Genomic DNA, 13,344 nt, shown 5'->3' with positions numbered 1-13,344 from the left:
ATGAATGAATGAATGAATGAAATACTTATATAGCGCACAATGCGAACTGAATCGCCTCTAGGCCTTATTAAAGGGGGCTCCCGGATTCCGATAAGCCCCCCGCCCGCAGACCCCGACAACCAACGGCCAGGGTTGTCGGGAAGAGGCCCTTGTCCTCATCAACATGGGGACAAGGTGCTTTGGGATGGGGGGGCCGCGCGGCCCCCCTTCCCCAAGGCACCCCCCCATGTTGAGGGCACGCGGCCTGGTACGGCTCAGGAGGGGGGGCGCTCGCTCGCCCCCCTTTCCTGGCCGGCCGGGTAGCGTGGTCGGACAAGGGTCTGTTGTGGACTTGGGGGGACCCCCACGCCGATTTTTTTCGGCGTTGGGGTCCCCCTTTAAGTCCATACCAGGCGGCGGGGTCAGCGACGTCTCCGTTGCGGGCCCCGCCTACCTGGATACCCGCTCGAAATGAGCGGACTTTTCTCCGGGCGGGAAAAGTCCGCTCATTTCAAAAGTAGGGTGGACTGACACACAAACGGGCGGATTGTCCGCCGAAATGCGAGTCCAGCGGACAGTCTTTCCAACATTCCGAAAGACTTAGTCCGCCAGACTGTCCGCTGAAAAAGTCTGCTGAAGCCCACACACGAGCGGACTGTCCGCTGAAATGTGTTTCAGCGGACTAAGTTGGACAGACAGTCCGCCCGTGTGTACGCGGCCTTAGATTCGTTTTTTGTGGATTGCTCCACACTCTAGCCCCAGAGCCCTAATGTCCGGTACACACGATCAGAAAATTGTATGGAAAATACTGCTTTTGTAGCGATCGTACGATAATTGGATCGTTAGCAAAGAGCCTTCGAGAGCCGATCAGGACAGTCCATCCAATATTATTTGATCGGACACGCACAAAAAATGTTTTCGTACGATGCCAGATCATATGATTTTAGTTTAACCAGTACGTTGGAAAATGCAATACAAATGCGTTACAGCGCATGACATCACTTCTGAATTTTTATTCCGTTCTACTACAATTTTCGTGACTTAAGTAAAATCTTCAAATTCCATCTGAGATTAGCATGCAAAAAAAAAAAAAAAAAAAACAATCATTTGTCCGAGAATCTCATTGTGTGTACCGGGCTTAAAGGGGTTGTAAATCCTAATTTTTTTCTTTAAATAACAAAGATGTCATACTTACCTCCACTATACAGTTCGTTTTGCACAGCGTGGCCCCGGTCCTCCTCTTCTGAGGTCCCTCAGCGGTGCTGGCGGCTCCTGCCCGCATCGAGTGTCCACGTTGGAGAAGGCTCTCCTAAGGTGGACAGCCGTGCAGGCGCACTCCCAAATCCTGCATCTGTGTCCATTCACCCAGCATGCAGGACTCGGCCCCACCCCTGGCGCAGCGCCATTGGATTTGATTAACAGCAGCGGGAGCCAATGGCTGCGCTGCTATCAATTTATTCAATCGGGACATGAGACACCAGCTAGAGCTGGCTGGAGGATGACAGCATTAAGGTAAGTAAAACAGGGGGCCGGGGGGCTGCAGCCATTGGCTCTCGCTGCTGTCAATCAAATCCAATGACACGGGCACCGGGAGCGGGGCCGAGTCCAGCATTCTGTGTCTATTGTGTCTCAGGAGTGCGCCCGCAAGGTAACCCCCAGGGAGAGCGCTTCTCCTAGGGGGTTTACCAATGCGAGGAGGAGCCGCGATCGCTGTTGTGGGACCACAGAAGACTAGGTTCGGGGCCACACTGTGCAAAACAAACTCCACAGTGGAGGAATGTATGACATGTTTGTAATTTTAAATTTTTTTTTAACCATTTACAGCGATTGGGTTGACCCCCGGCACTGGTCAAAGGGTTACCGTTGTTTGACAGTCTATGTCTTAAATACACAGACATCTCAAGTCTCCCGCATTTCTGCGGCAGCTCCTGCACACCCACAAGCGCCTCCCGATCTCCCGGGAATGATCAGTGCGGCGGGGAACAGCTGTGATCACGATCTCCTTTGTATAGATTTTTAACTGACAGTCACTTCTCCTTCTCTCCCTCCCGTGGCTGTTAGCTAGAAAGTTATACAGGGAGATCAGTGATCTCAGCTGTCTCCCCTGATGCGCCGATCGTTTTCAGCTGCTCTGTGTGCTCCTCCCCCGCCCCCTCTGTGTCCTTCTCCACCCACTTCTCCTCTGGCCCCCTCTGTGTCCTTCTTCCCCCCCCTTCTCCTCTGGCCCCCCCTGTGTCCTTCTCCACCCCCCTTCTCCTCTGGCCCCCTCTGTTTCCTTCTCCACCCCCCTTCTCCTCTGGCCCCCTCTGTGTCCTTCTCCCCCCCCCGTTCTCCTCTGGCCCCCTCTGTGTCCTTCTTCCCCCCCCCCGTTCTCCTCTGGCCCCCTCTGTGTCCTTCTCCACCCCCCTTCTCCTCTGGCCCCCTCTGTGTCCTTCTCCACCCCCCTTCTCCTCTGGCCCCCTCTGTTTCCTTCTCCTCTGGCCCCCTCTGTGTCCTTCTCCACCCCCCTTCTCCTCTGGCCCCCTCTGTGTCCTTCTCCACCCCTCTTCTCCTCTGGCCCCCTCTGTGTCCTTCTTCATCCCTCCATGTCCTTCACCCCACGTCTCTTCTGGTCCCCTCTGTGTCCTTCTCCCCCCCCCCCCGTTCTTCTCTGGCCTCCTCTGTGTCCTTCTCCACCCCCCGTTCTCCTCTGGCCCCCTCCTCTCCCGCCAGCTGCGGGGGAACTAGTAATTGGACACAGTGAGCGAGATCGCGTCTGTGTCCTGTGATTACTGAGCAGAGTAAACTGTGTTTATCTGCTCAGTTTATGAATGGAGAGGAGCCTCTGTCTCCTGTTCATTTATCTTTAGTGCTGAGAAAGGGACTGGGGAATGTGTTCTCAGTCCCTTTGTCTGTCTCATATGGGAGATGCCAGGGGTTTTCTGTTTAAAAAAACATCACCCCCACATGTGTCCCCACTCACCGGATCACAACCACACCCAGCTTTGCAGTCTGGGGGTCACTTCAGACTTCTAATGATATCCAAGGTGGCAGATTCAGCATTGGGACTTGATGACAGAAGATTATCAGGTCATTTGATGATGCCCTATAGGAGGGTGAAATGCATTGACGCAGCTTCCGGTGCGATTGACGTCGCTTCCGGTCTCGTGGAAAAGAACGCCAGGAACAGCGTTTGCTGTAATACTGTCTTCATTTATGCCTGTTTTATAACTTACGTCCATAAGTATGCATTCGCATGCACAATAAAACTGTTTCTTAGCTGTACTTCACTATTAGTTCATCTTTTTTCATTCTGGGTACCTGTTTATATGGTCGAGAAATCCTCTTGAAGGATGCTGTTATGATCTTCTGTCATCAGGTCCCAATACTGAATCTGCCACCTTGGATATCATTAGAAGTCTGAAGTGACCCCCCAGACTGCAAAGCTGGGTGTGGTTGTGATCCGGTGAATGGGGACACATGTGGGGGTGTCGTGTCACGCCTGAAAATTTTTGAAACACTTTTTGCACTACGGATTTGAAGCATCTTTTCAGTCATTTTTAGGGACTTTATGTTTTTGATGGTTTTCTACGTTTTATTTATGTTTGCGAGCGCTGTAATCATTTTTTTTATTTTGTTCAAGTATTTAGCACTTTGTGTATAGCAGCTACATTCACTATTTTTCACTTCATTCATTCACCATCAGCGTGAGTGTGTGTATATATACACATATATATATTTATTTATTTATTTATTTATAGTAGAGCTGCACGATTCTGGCCAAAATGAGAATCACAATTTTTTTGCTTAGAATAAAAATATCACGATTCTCGCAATGTAAAATCTTTCACATTATACAAAAAATGGGCTAACTTTACTGGTTAGTGGGGTGTTTTTTCTTTTTAATTCATTAAAGTCATTTTTTTTTTAATTTGCATTTGAAAGACAGCTGTGCAAATACAGTGTGACATAAAATATTGCAACAAGCATCATTTTATTCTCTAGGGTGTCTACTAATATATATATATATATATATATATATATAAAATGTTTGGGGGTTCTAAGTAAATTTTCTAGCAAAATAAAAATGATTTTAGCTTGAAAACAACAAATGTCAGAAAAAGTTTTAGTGTTTAAAGCGGGATTGCACTGTAGAAAAAAATATTAAAAGCCAGCAGCTACAAATACTGCAGCTGCTGACTTAATAAATGGACACTCACCTGTCCCGGGGTCCAGCGATGCCGGCAGCCGTGGCCGATCGATCGCTCGGCTCTCGGCTGTTGCCGCCACCATTCTAGGTGAGGGAATCAGGAAGTGAAGCGAAGCGGCTTCACTTCCCGGTTCCCTAATGCGCATGCGCGAGTCGCTCAGCGCAATAGGAATTGTCCGCGCTGTCTCTGGGACTCGTGTGTGTCCCAGCAGACAGCGCGCAGGGACAGGAAGAGGCATAGACTCCCGTGGGAGTCTATGCCCAGAAGTGGGTGTAAATACCTGTCTTTGACAGGTATCTGCACCCCCCTCCCCCCTGAAAGGTGCCAATTGTGACACCGGAGGGGGGGTTCCGATCAGCGGAAGTTCCACTTTAGGGTGGAACCCCGCTTTAAGTAGTTAAACTTTTTTTACTTACACACAAAGTCTATTCCATTGACAAATTGTTACAATGTTTATACTTAAGTTGAACTGATAAAGATTGTTTTGATTCTTGGCAGACTGTCCAGTTTTCCTCTTCCTTTCTTTTGAGGGCTGTGGATTCAGAAGAGCAGAGAGAATTCTTTGCAAAGAAAGAATTGTGAAACACTTTAGTCAAGATCACGATAACGATTCTTGGCGATTAATTGTGCAGCTCTAATAATATATATATATATATATAAAATTATTTTTTATTATTTTTTTCACTGTTTAGACCCCTGACATCTCACCAAAGCCCCCCAAAAAATCTAAAAAGTATATTGTAAAAAAAAATAAAAAAATCTAAAAAATGAAAAAGTTTAAAAAAAATAAAATAAAAAACTACTGATACCACTCTCCCCTGCCCTACCAACACTGTCAACTGCCCCAATCCCCTCCCCAGAAAGCATTGTGAAAAAAAAAAAAAAAATCAATTAAAAATGATTACTATTATTATTCAGGATTTATATAGCGCCAACAATTTACAATATAAAAGGAGACAAAAAAAATACTGACACTGTCCACATACCCCACCCCCTCCCCCAGAAGCACTGCGAAAAAATATTTAAAAAGTGATTTAGGCTGGGTTCACACTGCTGCGGGGGGAGATCCGGATGTGATTCGCACCGCACTGCAGTGCAAATCACATCTAATCTCCGTAGCGATGCGAGTTCAGCCATACAGATAGTATGGCTGAATTCGCATCGCTCCCGCAGCAAACTCGCACGGGACCCTTTTTTTGGTCCGCAACAGAATCGGATCGCATGGGTGTTCACACCATGCGATCCGATTCCTGTGCGAGTCTGCAGATCGCACTGCGATATGCAGACGGATCTGGGGGTGTCATTAACATTTCATTGACACTCCCAGCCGTTCGCATAGGGCAGTGTGAACTGCCGGCGGGAGACATGCTATGCGGGAAAACGCAGCGGATTTGCGGCGTTCCCGCATCGCTGTGGTGTGAACCCAGCCTTAAGGCCGGGTTCACACTGCTGCGGGGGGAGATCCGGATGTGATTCGCACCGCACTGCAGTGCAAATCACATCCGATCTCCGCACCACAGCGATGCGGGAACGCCGCGAATCCGCGGCGTTTTCCCGCATCGCATGACTCCCGCCGGCAGTTCACACTGCCCTATGCGAACGGCTGGGAGTGTCAATGAAATGTTAATGACACCCCCAGATCCGTCCGCATATCGCAGTGCGATCTGCAGACTCGCACAGGAATCGGATCGCATGGTGTGAACACCCATGCGATCCGATTCTGTTGCGGACCAAAAAAAGGGTCCCGTGCGAGTTTGCTGCGGGAGCGATGCGAATTCAGCCATACTATCTGTATGGCTGAACTCGCATCGCTACGGAGATCGGATGTGATTTGCACTGCAGTGCGGTGCGAATCACATCCGGATCTCCCCCCGCAGAAGTGTGAACCCGGCCTAAAAAATATTTTTCCACGGGGGTGGGGGGCATTTGCGGGCACGAAGAGCCACCTCCCTGAAATGAGGTTCTGCAGGTTGCGATGTCTGAATACATTTCATATGTGTGCATTTTCACTCTGTTTTATATTAAATCTACTGATTGTATCCCCCATGTGAGAGTTTTATAACTTTATTTATTTTTTCTCTCTGAATAAAAACATAGTACCAGAAAAGACCTACCGCTGCTGAATGTCCCCCAGACAGAGAGCCCAGAACTCTGTGTCAGTGCAGCCTATTATAGAAAGTCACACGATGTTTTATTTCTACACTGGGAAGCCTGTGGCCACCTAAATGGGGAAATCCCCTTCAACCCCACAGACCCTTTTCTAGTGATGAGATTCCATTGGACACAGCGCGCCGCACCCCCAGGATGGAGCTTCCTGCAGGACCTGCAATCACGTGACGCTTACCTGTGCTTACCTACCGCGTCCTCCGGCTATTTCCCGAAACTCACCGATATCTACACTCACTTCACTAAATCGCCCTTTTGCCGTACATCCCGCCCGACTGTAACCCGAGAGTCAGCTTCGTTGTTCTGTTAGTGGCGTTCGTCGTTGCTAGGTTACAGTCCATTCATTATTGGGCGGTGTGTCTGCCTACGGTGTCCCTCCTGGGTCAGGGTCCTTCCATAATATGTGTGAAAGGGGCAGCAAGCCCAGAGTCAGACTTTCTGGTGTGTAATCTATAGGTTTATTAGATATGTTTTTGTTATTATTTATAAACAGATATAATTATTGTCATTTATAAATTACATATTTATGTTTATTATATATGTGTACATACCCCCCCCCCCAACATTTTGAGATGGGAATGAGGGACATCTACTAGCAGGGGCATTGCTAAGTCTACACAAGATCTGGGGCTAGAGTCCATAGCAGTAAAGGAAGTCATATGTTTGGGCGGGCATACACGTATATAATATACGTGTGTGTGTGTTATATATTATATTATCATTACATCAGGGTCCCCAGAGAGACCTCCCCCCACTTACATCAGGGTCCCCAGAGAGCCCCCCCTACTGACATCGGGGTCCCCAGAGAGCCTCCCCCACTTAGATCAGGGTCCCCAGAGAGCCCCTCCTTACCTCAGAGTCCCCAGAGAGCATCCCCACTTATATCAGGGTCCCCGGAGAGCCTCCCCCACTTACACCAGTATTATATATATATATATATATATATATATATATATATATATATATATATATATATATAAATATTCATTACATCAGGGTCCCCAGAAAGCCCCCCTCCCCTACATCAGGGCTCCCAGAGAGACCCCCCACTTACATCAGGGTCCCCAGAGAGCATCCCACTTGCATCAGTGTCCCCAGAGAAACCCCCCCACTTATATCAGGGTCCCCAGAGAGCATTCCCCTTGCATCGATGTCCCCAGAGAGACCCCCACTTACATCAGGGTCCACAGAGAGCATGCCCCTTGCATCAGTGTCCCCAGAGAGACCCCCCACTTACATCAGGGTCCCAGGAGAGCATCCTCCTTGCATCAGGGTCCCAAGAGAGCCTCCCCCACTTACATCAGGGTCCCCAGAGAGCCTCCCCCACTTACATAAGGGTCCCCAGAGTGCCTCCCCACTTACATCAGGGTCCCCAAAGAGCCCTCCTTACTTTAGGGTGCCCAGAGAGCCTCTACCTTACATCAGGGTCGCCATAGAGCCCCTTCGATACATCAGGGAGCCCCTACTTACATCAGGGTCCCCAGAGAGCTCCTTCTTTACATCAAGGTCCCCAGAGAGCTGTCCCCTTACATCAGGGTCCCCCGAGAGCCCCCCACTTACATCAGGGTCCCTAGAGTGCCCCCCATTTACATCAGGGTCCCCCAGACTGCCTCTGGTGAGAGATGATGTCCTCTCTCTGCTCTTTCGCTGGCCTGGCTCTCCCGTGCTGCCTGCCTGCTCTCCAATGCTGCTCGCCACACTCGTGGCCCAGCTGCACAGAGGCCACAGCTATCTCTGAGAGACTTGGGGCTATGGGCCCCAGATACGGGGCTATAGCCCCAAAAGCCACCCCCTAGCGACGCCACTGCCTACTAGCAAATGTATGAAGGCATAGGACATGCCCCTGCCATACCCCCTTAAAGGACAATTCATCTGAAAAACAAAGGTTCATCAAGTCCACAAGGGCTTTTTTCACCACTATTCCTTTATGTTGACTTTTGAAATTCACAAATGCGGCAATTTAGAATTTAATGAAAGATTTAGCACTAGGAAACACTTTTTGAAAGAAAAAAAGTGCATTTTATATAAAACTATATAGATCAGACCAAAATGAGAGACAAATGAGGGGGAAAGAGGGACAGAGGGACATTGCACCAAATCAGGGACAGTTGGGAGCTATGTGTGTATAACAGGCATGTCCAAAGTCCAGCCCATGTTCCGGTTTAATGTGGCCCCACTGGTAATTTGTGTGTGTGTGTGTATGTGTGTATATATATATATATATATATATATATATATATTTGTACTCAGAGTCACTCTGTGGATGATGAGGAAAGGAACAAAGAGCAACAAGGAAACAAAGACCTGAAGTGTGCCAAAGGTCACGTGGTCAGTATGCCTAAAGGGGGCATACCCAAGTATGAAATGTAAAGAATGAAATTAAAAGAAAAAGGGAATGGGTGGGTGGGACACGAGATCCGACGTCCAACGAGGAGGAGGTGGAGGAGGGCAGGCTTTATGCAGCCTGACTCCTCCTACAAATACAGGCTTACCCTGCGGTCAGCCTTACACTTGTACTCAGAGTCACTCTGTGGATGATGAGGAAAGGAACAAAGAGCAACAAGGAAACAAAGACCTGAAGTGTGCCAAAGGTCACGTGGTCAGTATGCCTAAAGGGGCCAAAAAATAACACAGTAGGAAGAAAGCTCAACAACCAGATGACCCAGTGAATAACGTCTAACCTGGAGTGGTGGCAAATGAGTTATGCCTTTGCCGCAGAGAAGGAAACACTAAGAAAGGCAGTAGCCCCTCCCCTGGCTTCAGGAATCACAAGGCCAGCTATAGCACCCCCTTGAGCCCAACCTAGCGACCAACACAAGATAAACCTGAGAGTACGTGAACGTCATAAAATGAAACCCACCATGGAAAACCAGCTAAGCACAGCAGGGAGTCCCCACCGCTGGAGACCTGGATGGCTTCAAACGGAAAAGCCGAAAATAAAACAACCTGATAGATCATTCAACATGAAATGCTGGGACTTAACTGGATACGCCCAGAAAGTGCTGAAGGCTGATACAAGCTGGAGAAGCCAAAAAGGAAACTAAAACAAAACAGAAAAGCAAAGGGAACTAGGCGTTTCACCATCAGGACTGGAAACCTAACCTGGAAACATGCCAAGCAGTGTCATGGGCTTTCCTGGAATAAAAAACAAAACCCAATGATCAAGGCTGCAGTGCCAACCAAATGGAAAACCAATCTACCACAACTGGAACTGACAAGAAAGTGCGTCACTGGAAACCTGCTTCTGAGACCCGAGCCTACAGATACTAGCCCGGGCCCCGTGATCCACGAAAGCCCCTGAGCCAGTAGAAACCGTGGATCAGTGAAAACTGACTAACCAAACTTCCATACCCCAGGACAACTCCTGGCCGGAGACGTAGCTAGGAAAACAAAGTAAATAGTGAGGAAAGGCACCCAACTGATCAGGAACACAACTAGCAAGAGAATCGTGATCAAACAAAAACACCTGCGACAAAACGAAACCTGCAATGAGGAAACGTGACTGACCTAAAACATGAGAAGCGTGAACTGATCACCGTGAGCGGCTTAAGAACCGCGGCTGCTAGAAAACACGACCTGCCTAGGAAATGCAGGCTTCACAAATTGATGAAAAACACAAAAGAAAACCCTGGGGGGTACACAAGAGAAAAGAAAAGCATAAGACACAAAACGTGCGGCATATCGGAATGTGTAAGAACACGAGAAAAGCCAAGAAAACACGAGAAACAAAAGAAACATGGGAAACGCGAGAAGATGCATGAGACACGTAAATAGCATCAGATACGTACAATACATCCGACACTAACAAGCATGAGGAACGTAAAAAGCCTGAGAATCATGAAACTACACAAGGGTAATGCCATGAAAGGCATGAGACATGAAACGTGCGGCAACTGGGAAATACGGAAGGAAACACCGGACAACACGTAAGGAAACATGTGAATACGTCAAAACCATGTAAATACGACAGAAAATGCTAGAAAAACATGGGGACACTTCAGAAACAAGGGAAACATAAGAAGTTGCATCACGTAAATAACAGCCATGAACAATACATCTGATACGTGAAATGCATGAGAAACGTAAAAAACCCTGATAACCATAAATTTATGAGAACCATAAAAGCGCAAGAACTGTAAGTCGTTTAAAAACCGTCAACTGCCAGCAAAACACACGAGAACGCAATTGTATGAGAAACTGTAAAATTGCATGGAAAACCATCAAATGTATGAGAAACACCAACTACATATGTAAATCACATGAGAGACCTAAATCACATGAAAAAACAAAATTGCGTAAGAACCGTAACTTCAAGAAACACCAACTGCATGGAAACCGAGAATTGCATAAACTGAATTGCATGAGAAAATGGGAATTGCATGTAAAACCGTAAACGAGTGAGAACCGTGCGTGAAAACAAAGCATGAGAACGTCAAATCGAACGAGAACATGATCGCATGAGAACGTAAAACGAAACGAGAACATAAAATGCATGAGAACGTAAACTAAACGAGAACATGAGTGTATGAGAATGTTAAAATGAAACAAGAACATGGGTGCATGAGAACGTAAAATGAAGCGAGGACATGACTGCATGAGAACGCAAAACATGAAATGCCAAAAAGCATGGAACGTGATAGAGAAACCTGGAAAGCGATAGAGAAAACCTGGAAGGTGAGAGAAAACCTGGAAAGTGAGAGAAACCTGGAAAGTGAGAGAAAACCTGGAAAGTGAGAGAAAACCATAAAAGCATGAGAAACCGTAGTTGCATGAACCGTCAACTGAACCACGGGAATACGTCAGAACCACGGGAAATGTCAGAAAATGCTATAAAAAGCATGGGGAAACGTCAGAAACATGGGAAACACAAGAAGTTGCGTGAGACACGCAAATAACATCTAATACGTAAATTGCCTGAGAAATTTAACATGCCTGAGAACCATAAATTCATGAGAACCATAAATGCGTAAGAACTGTACGTCGTTTAAAAACCGCCAACTGCCTGCGAAACGCACGAGAAAACGCAAATGCCTGAGAAACCGTAAAATTGCATCGAAAACCATCAATTGTATGAGAAACAACAACTTCATAAGAAAAGTAAATCACATGAGAGACCCAAAACGCATGAAAAACAAAATTGCGTAAGAACAGTAAGCAACGTGCTTGAAACCAACAAGCATGAGAACGTCAACTCGAATGAGAACGGAAAACGAAACGAGAACATGACCTGCATGAGAATGTAAATGAACGAGAACATACCTGCATGAAAACGTAATCGAAACAAAACGCAAATGCAAGAAACGCAGATGCAAGAAACGCAAATGCCTGAAGATGCAACTGCCTGAGAAACGCAACAGCCTGAGAAACGCAACAGCCTGAGAAACGCAACAGCCTGAGAAACGCAACAGCAAGAAACGCAACAGCAAGACACGCGACTGCAAGAAGATGCAGCTGCATGAAACGCAACTGCAAGGAAATGCAAATGCATGAAAAACGCAAATGCTTTGAGAACGTGACCGCTAAGAGAACGTGAATGGCCTGAAACCGGAAACGCATGGGACCGAATTGCATGGGAAAACCATAAAATGCACCAGAACGTGAAACTGCGTGAGAAAACAGTGAATAGCACGAGAACGTGGAGCTCAGGCGGGGGCAGGCCACGTGGAGCTCAGGCGGGGGTTGGGCACGCCATGTGGAGCTCAGGCGGGGGTTGGGCACGCCACGTGGAGCTCAGGCGGGGGTTGGGCACGCCACGTGGAGCTCAGGCGGGGGTTGGGCACGCCACGTGGAGCTCAGGCGGGGGGCACGCCACGTGGAGCTCAGGCGGGGGAGGGGCACGCCACGTGGAGCTCAGGCGGGGGAGGGGCACGCCACGTGGAGCTCAGGCGGGGCACGCCACGTGGAGCTCAGGCGGTGCGGCTGAGTGTCGGAGTCTCGCACTTACTGATCCTCATTGACAAGAGCAGACCTGTCCCTGGGATCCCCCCCCCCAGCTGCCCCAATATCAGAGCCCCCTCCGCTACCCTCCCTGCGCTGTATTCAGCCACTTCGGTAGCTCACAATCCCTCCAGACAAGCTGACTGTAGTGCAGAGACAATCCACGTCCCTGCATTGTATTGTGGCCCCAATACTGGTCCCTCTGAATAGGCCTCTTCTCTGGCCAGGCACCAGTCTGAAGGCTGCTGGGCCTCGCTAGCATCTTCATGAAGACACAGGGGAGATCACAGCTGAAGAGCAGCTTTCTGCAGCATGATAAACACAATTAGAGGCAGTCGGGAGATAACGCATTGTCAACTTTTAGCAGCACAGAAATGAAATGCAGCCAGCGATTTAAGGGGGGGGGGGGGTGACCCAGGCTCTTTGTTTATGTGGATGCAATGAAAAACAGCAGATTTCCTCTGTGTGATTTGCACAACAGCATACCCTCATACATGCTCTTCTTCCTCTATCCCGCCGAACATACTCACTACCACCGCCCCCGCGGGCAAAGTGTGTGCAAATACACACCGTCTCCCTGCACTAGAGTGGACAAGAAGATGCGAGGGGAGAGGGGGAGCCGACGGCCAACCGAAACCCCTCCCTCTCTCCCGGCGGAACACCAGGAGAACCCAGGACAGAGGAGCTGACGGCAGCAAAACCCCCCCCCCCTTCTCCCGGCGGGAGAAGCGGGCGGGCGGCCCCTACGTGGAGTCAGGACAGGGAAGTTGATGGTTGCCGAATGCCCCCCCCCTCCCAGCGGAAAAAGCGGGCGGACGGCGTGTCCCCCCTCGTGGAGCCCCCCCCAGTACAAGGAACCGAATGCACCCGCTGGCGGCTCCATCATGGAGCTGGATGAGCATACAGACGCCCCCCACAGCTGGATCTGCCACGGGAGAGGCGGCCTATCACTTCCCCCTCCCCCCAGGAGAAACGGTGGTAGCACCATGTATGTGAGGGGGGGGGAGGGGGAGCCGGCGCGGCCGAAAACCTCCCCCTCCCCCCACCAGGAGAAACGGCGGGCGCACTGCAT

The 13,344-nt window shown here is 48.9% G+C and overlaps 1 protein-coding gene across 4 annotated transcripts in view; it reads right to left on the bottom strand.

Moving 5' to 3' along the window:
* The window catches only part of FSIP1 (fibrous sheath interacting protein 1), a 265,899-nt gene extending 259,229 nt beyond the window's left edge, over positions 1-6,670 (bottom strand). For 2 of the 4 annotated variants that reach the window (XM_077465009.1, XM_077465012.1), the window contains exon 1: positions 6,514-6,670. The gene's annotated coding sequence lies outside the window, so the exon portion shown is untranslated. The remainder of the gene's footprint in view (positions 1-6,513) is intronic. The other 2 variants (XM_077465011.1, XM_077465010.1) reach the window with 2 other exon arrangements.
* Between the last annotated feature and the right edge of the window lie 6,674 nt (positions 6,671-13,344).

This window comes from Lithobates pipiens, unplaced genomic scaffold (assembly GCF_037356315.1).
Source record: "Lithobates pipiens isolate NorthernLeopardFrog02 unplaced genomic scaffold, aLitPip1_a1.2 Scaffold_30, whole genome shotgun sequence".
NCBI lineage: Eukaryota > Metazoa > Chordata > Amphibia > Anura > Ranidae > Lithobates > Lithobates pipiens.
Note: the sequence above shows the minus strand (reverse complement) of the source record. Positions and strands in the feature narration are given on the sequence as shown.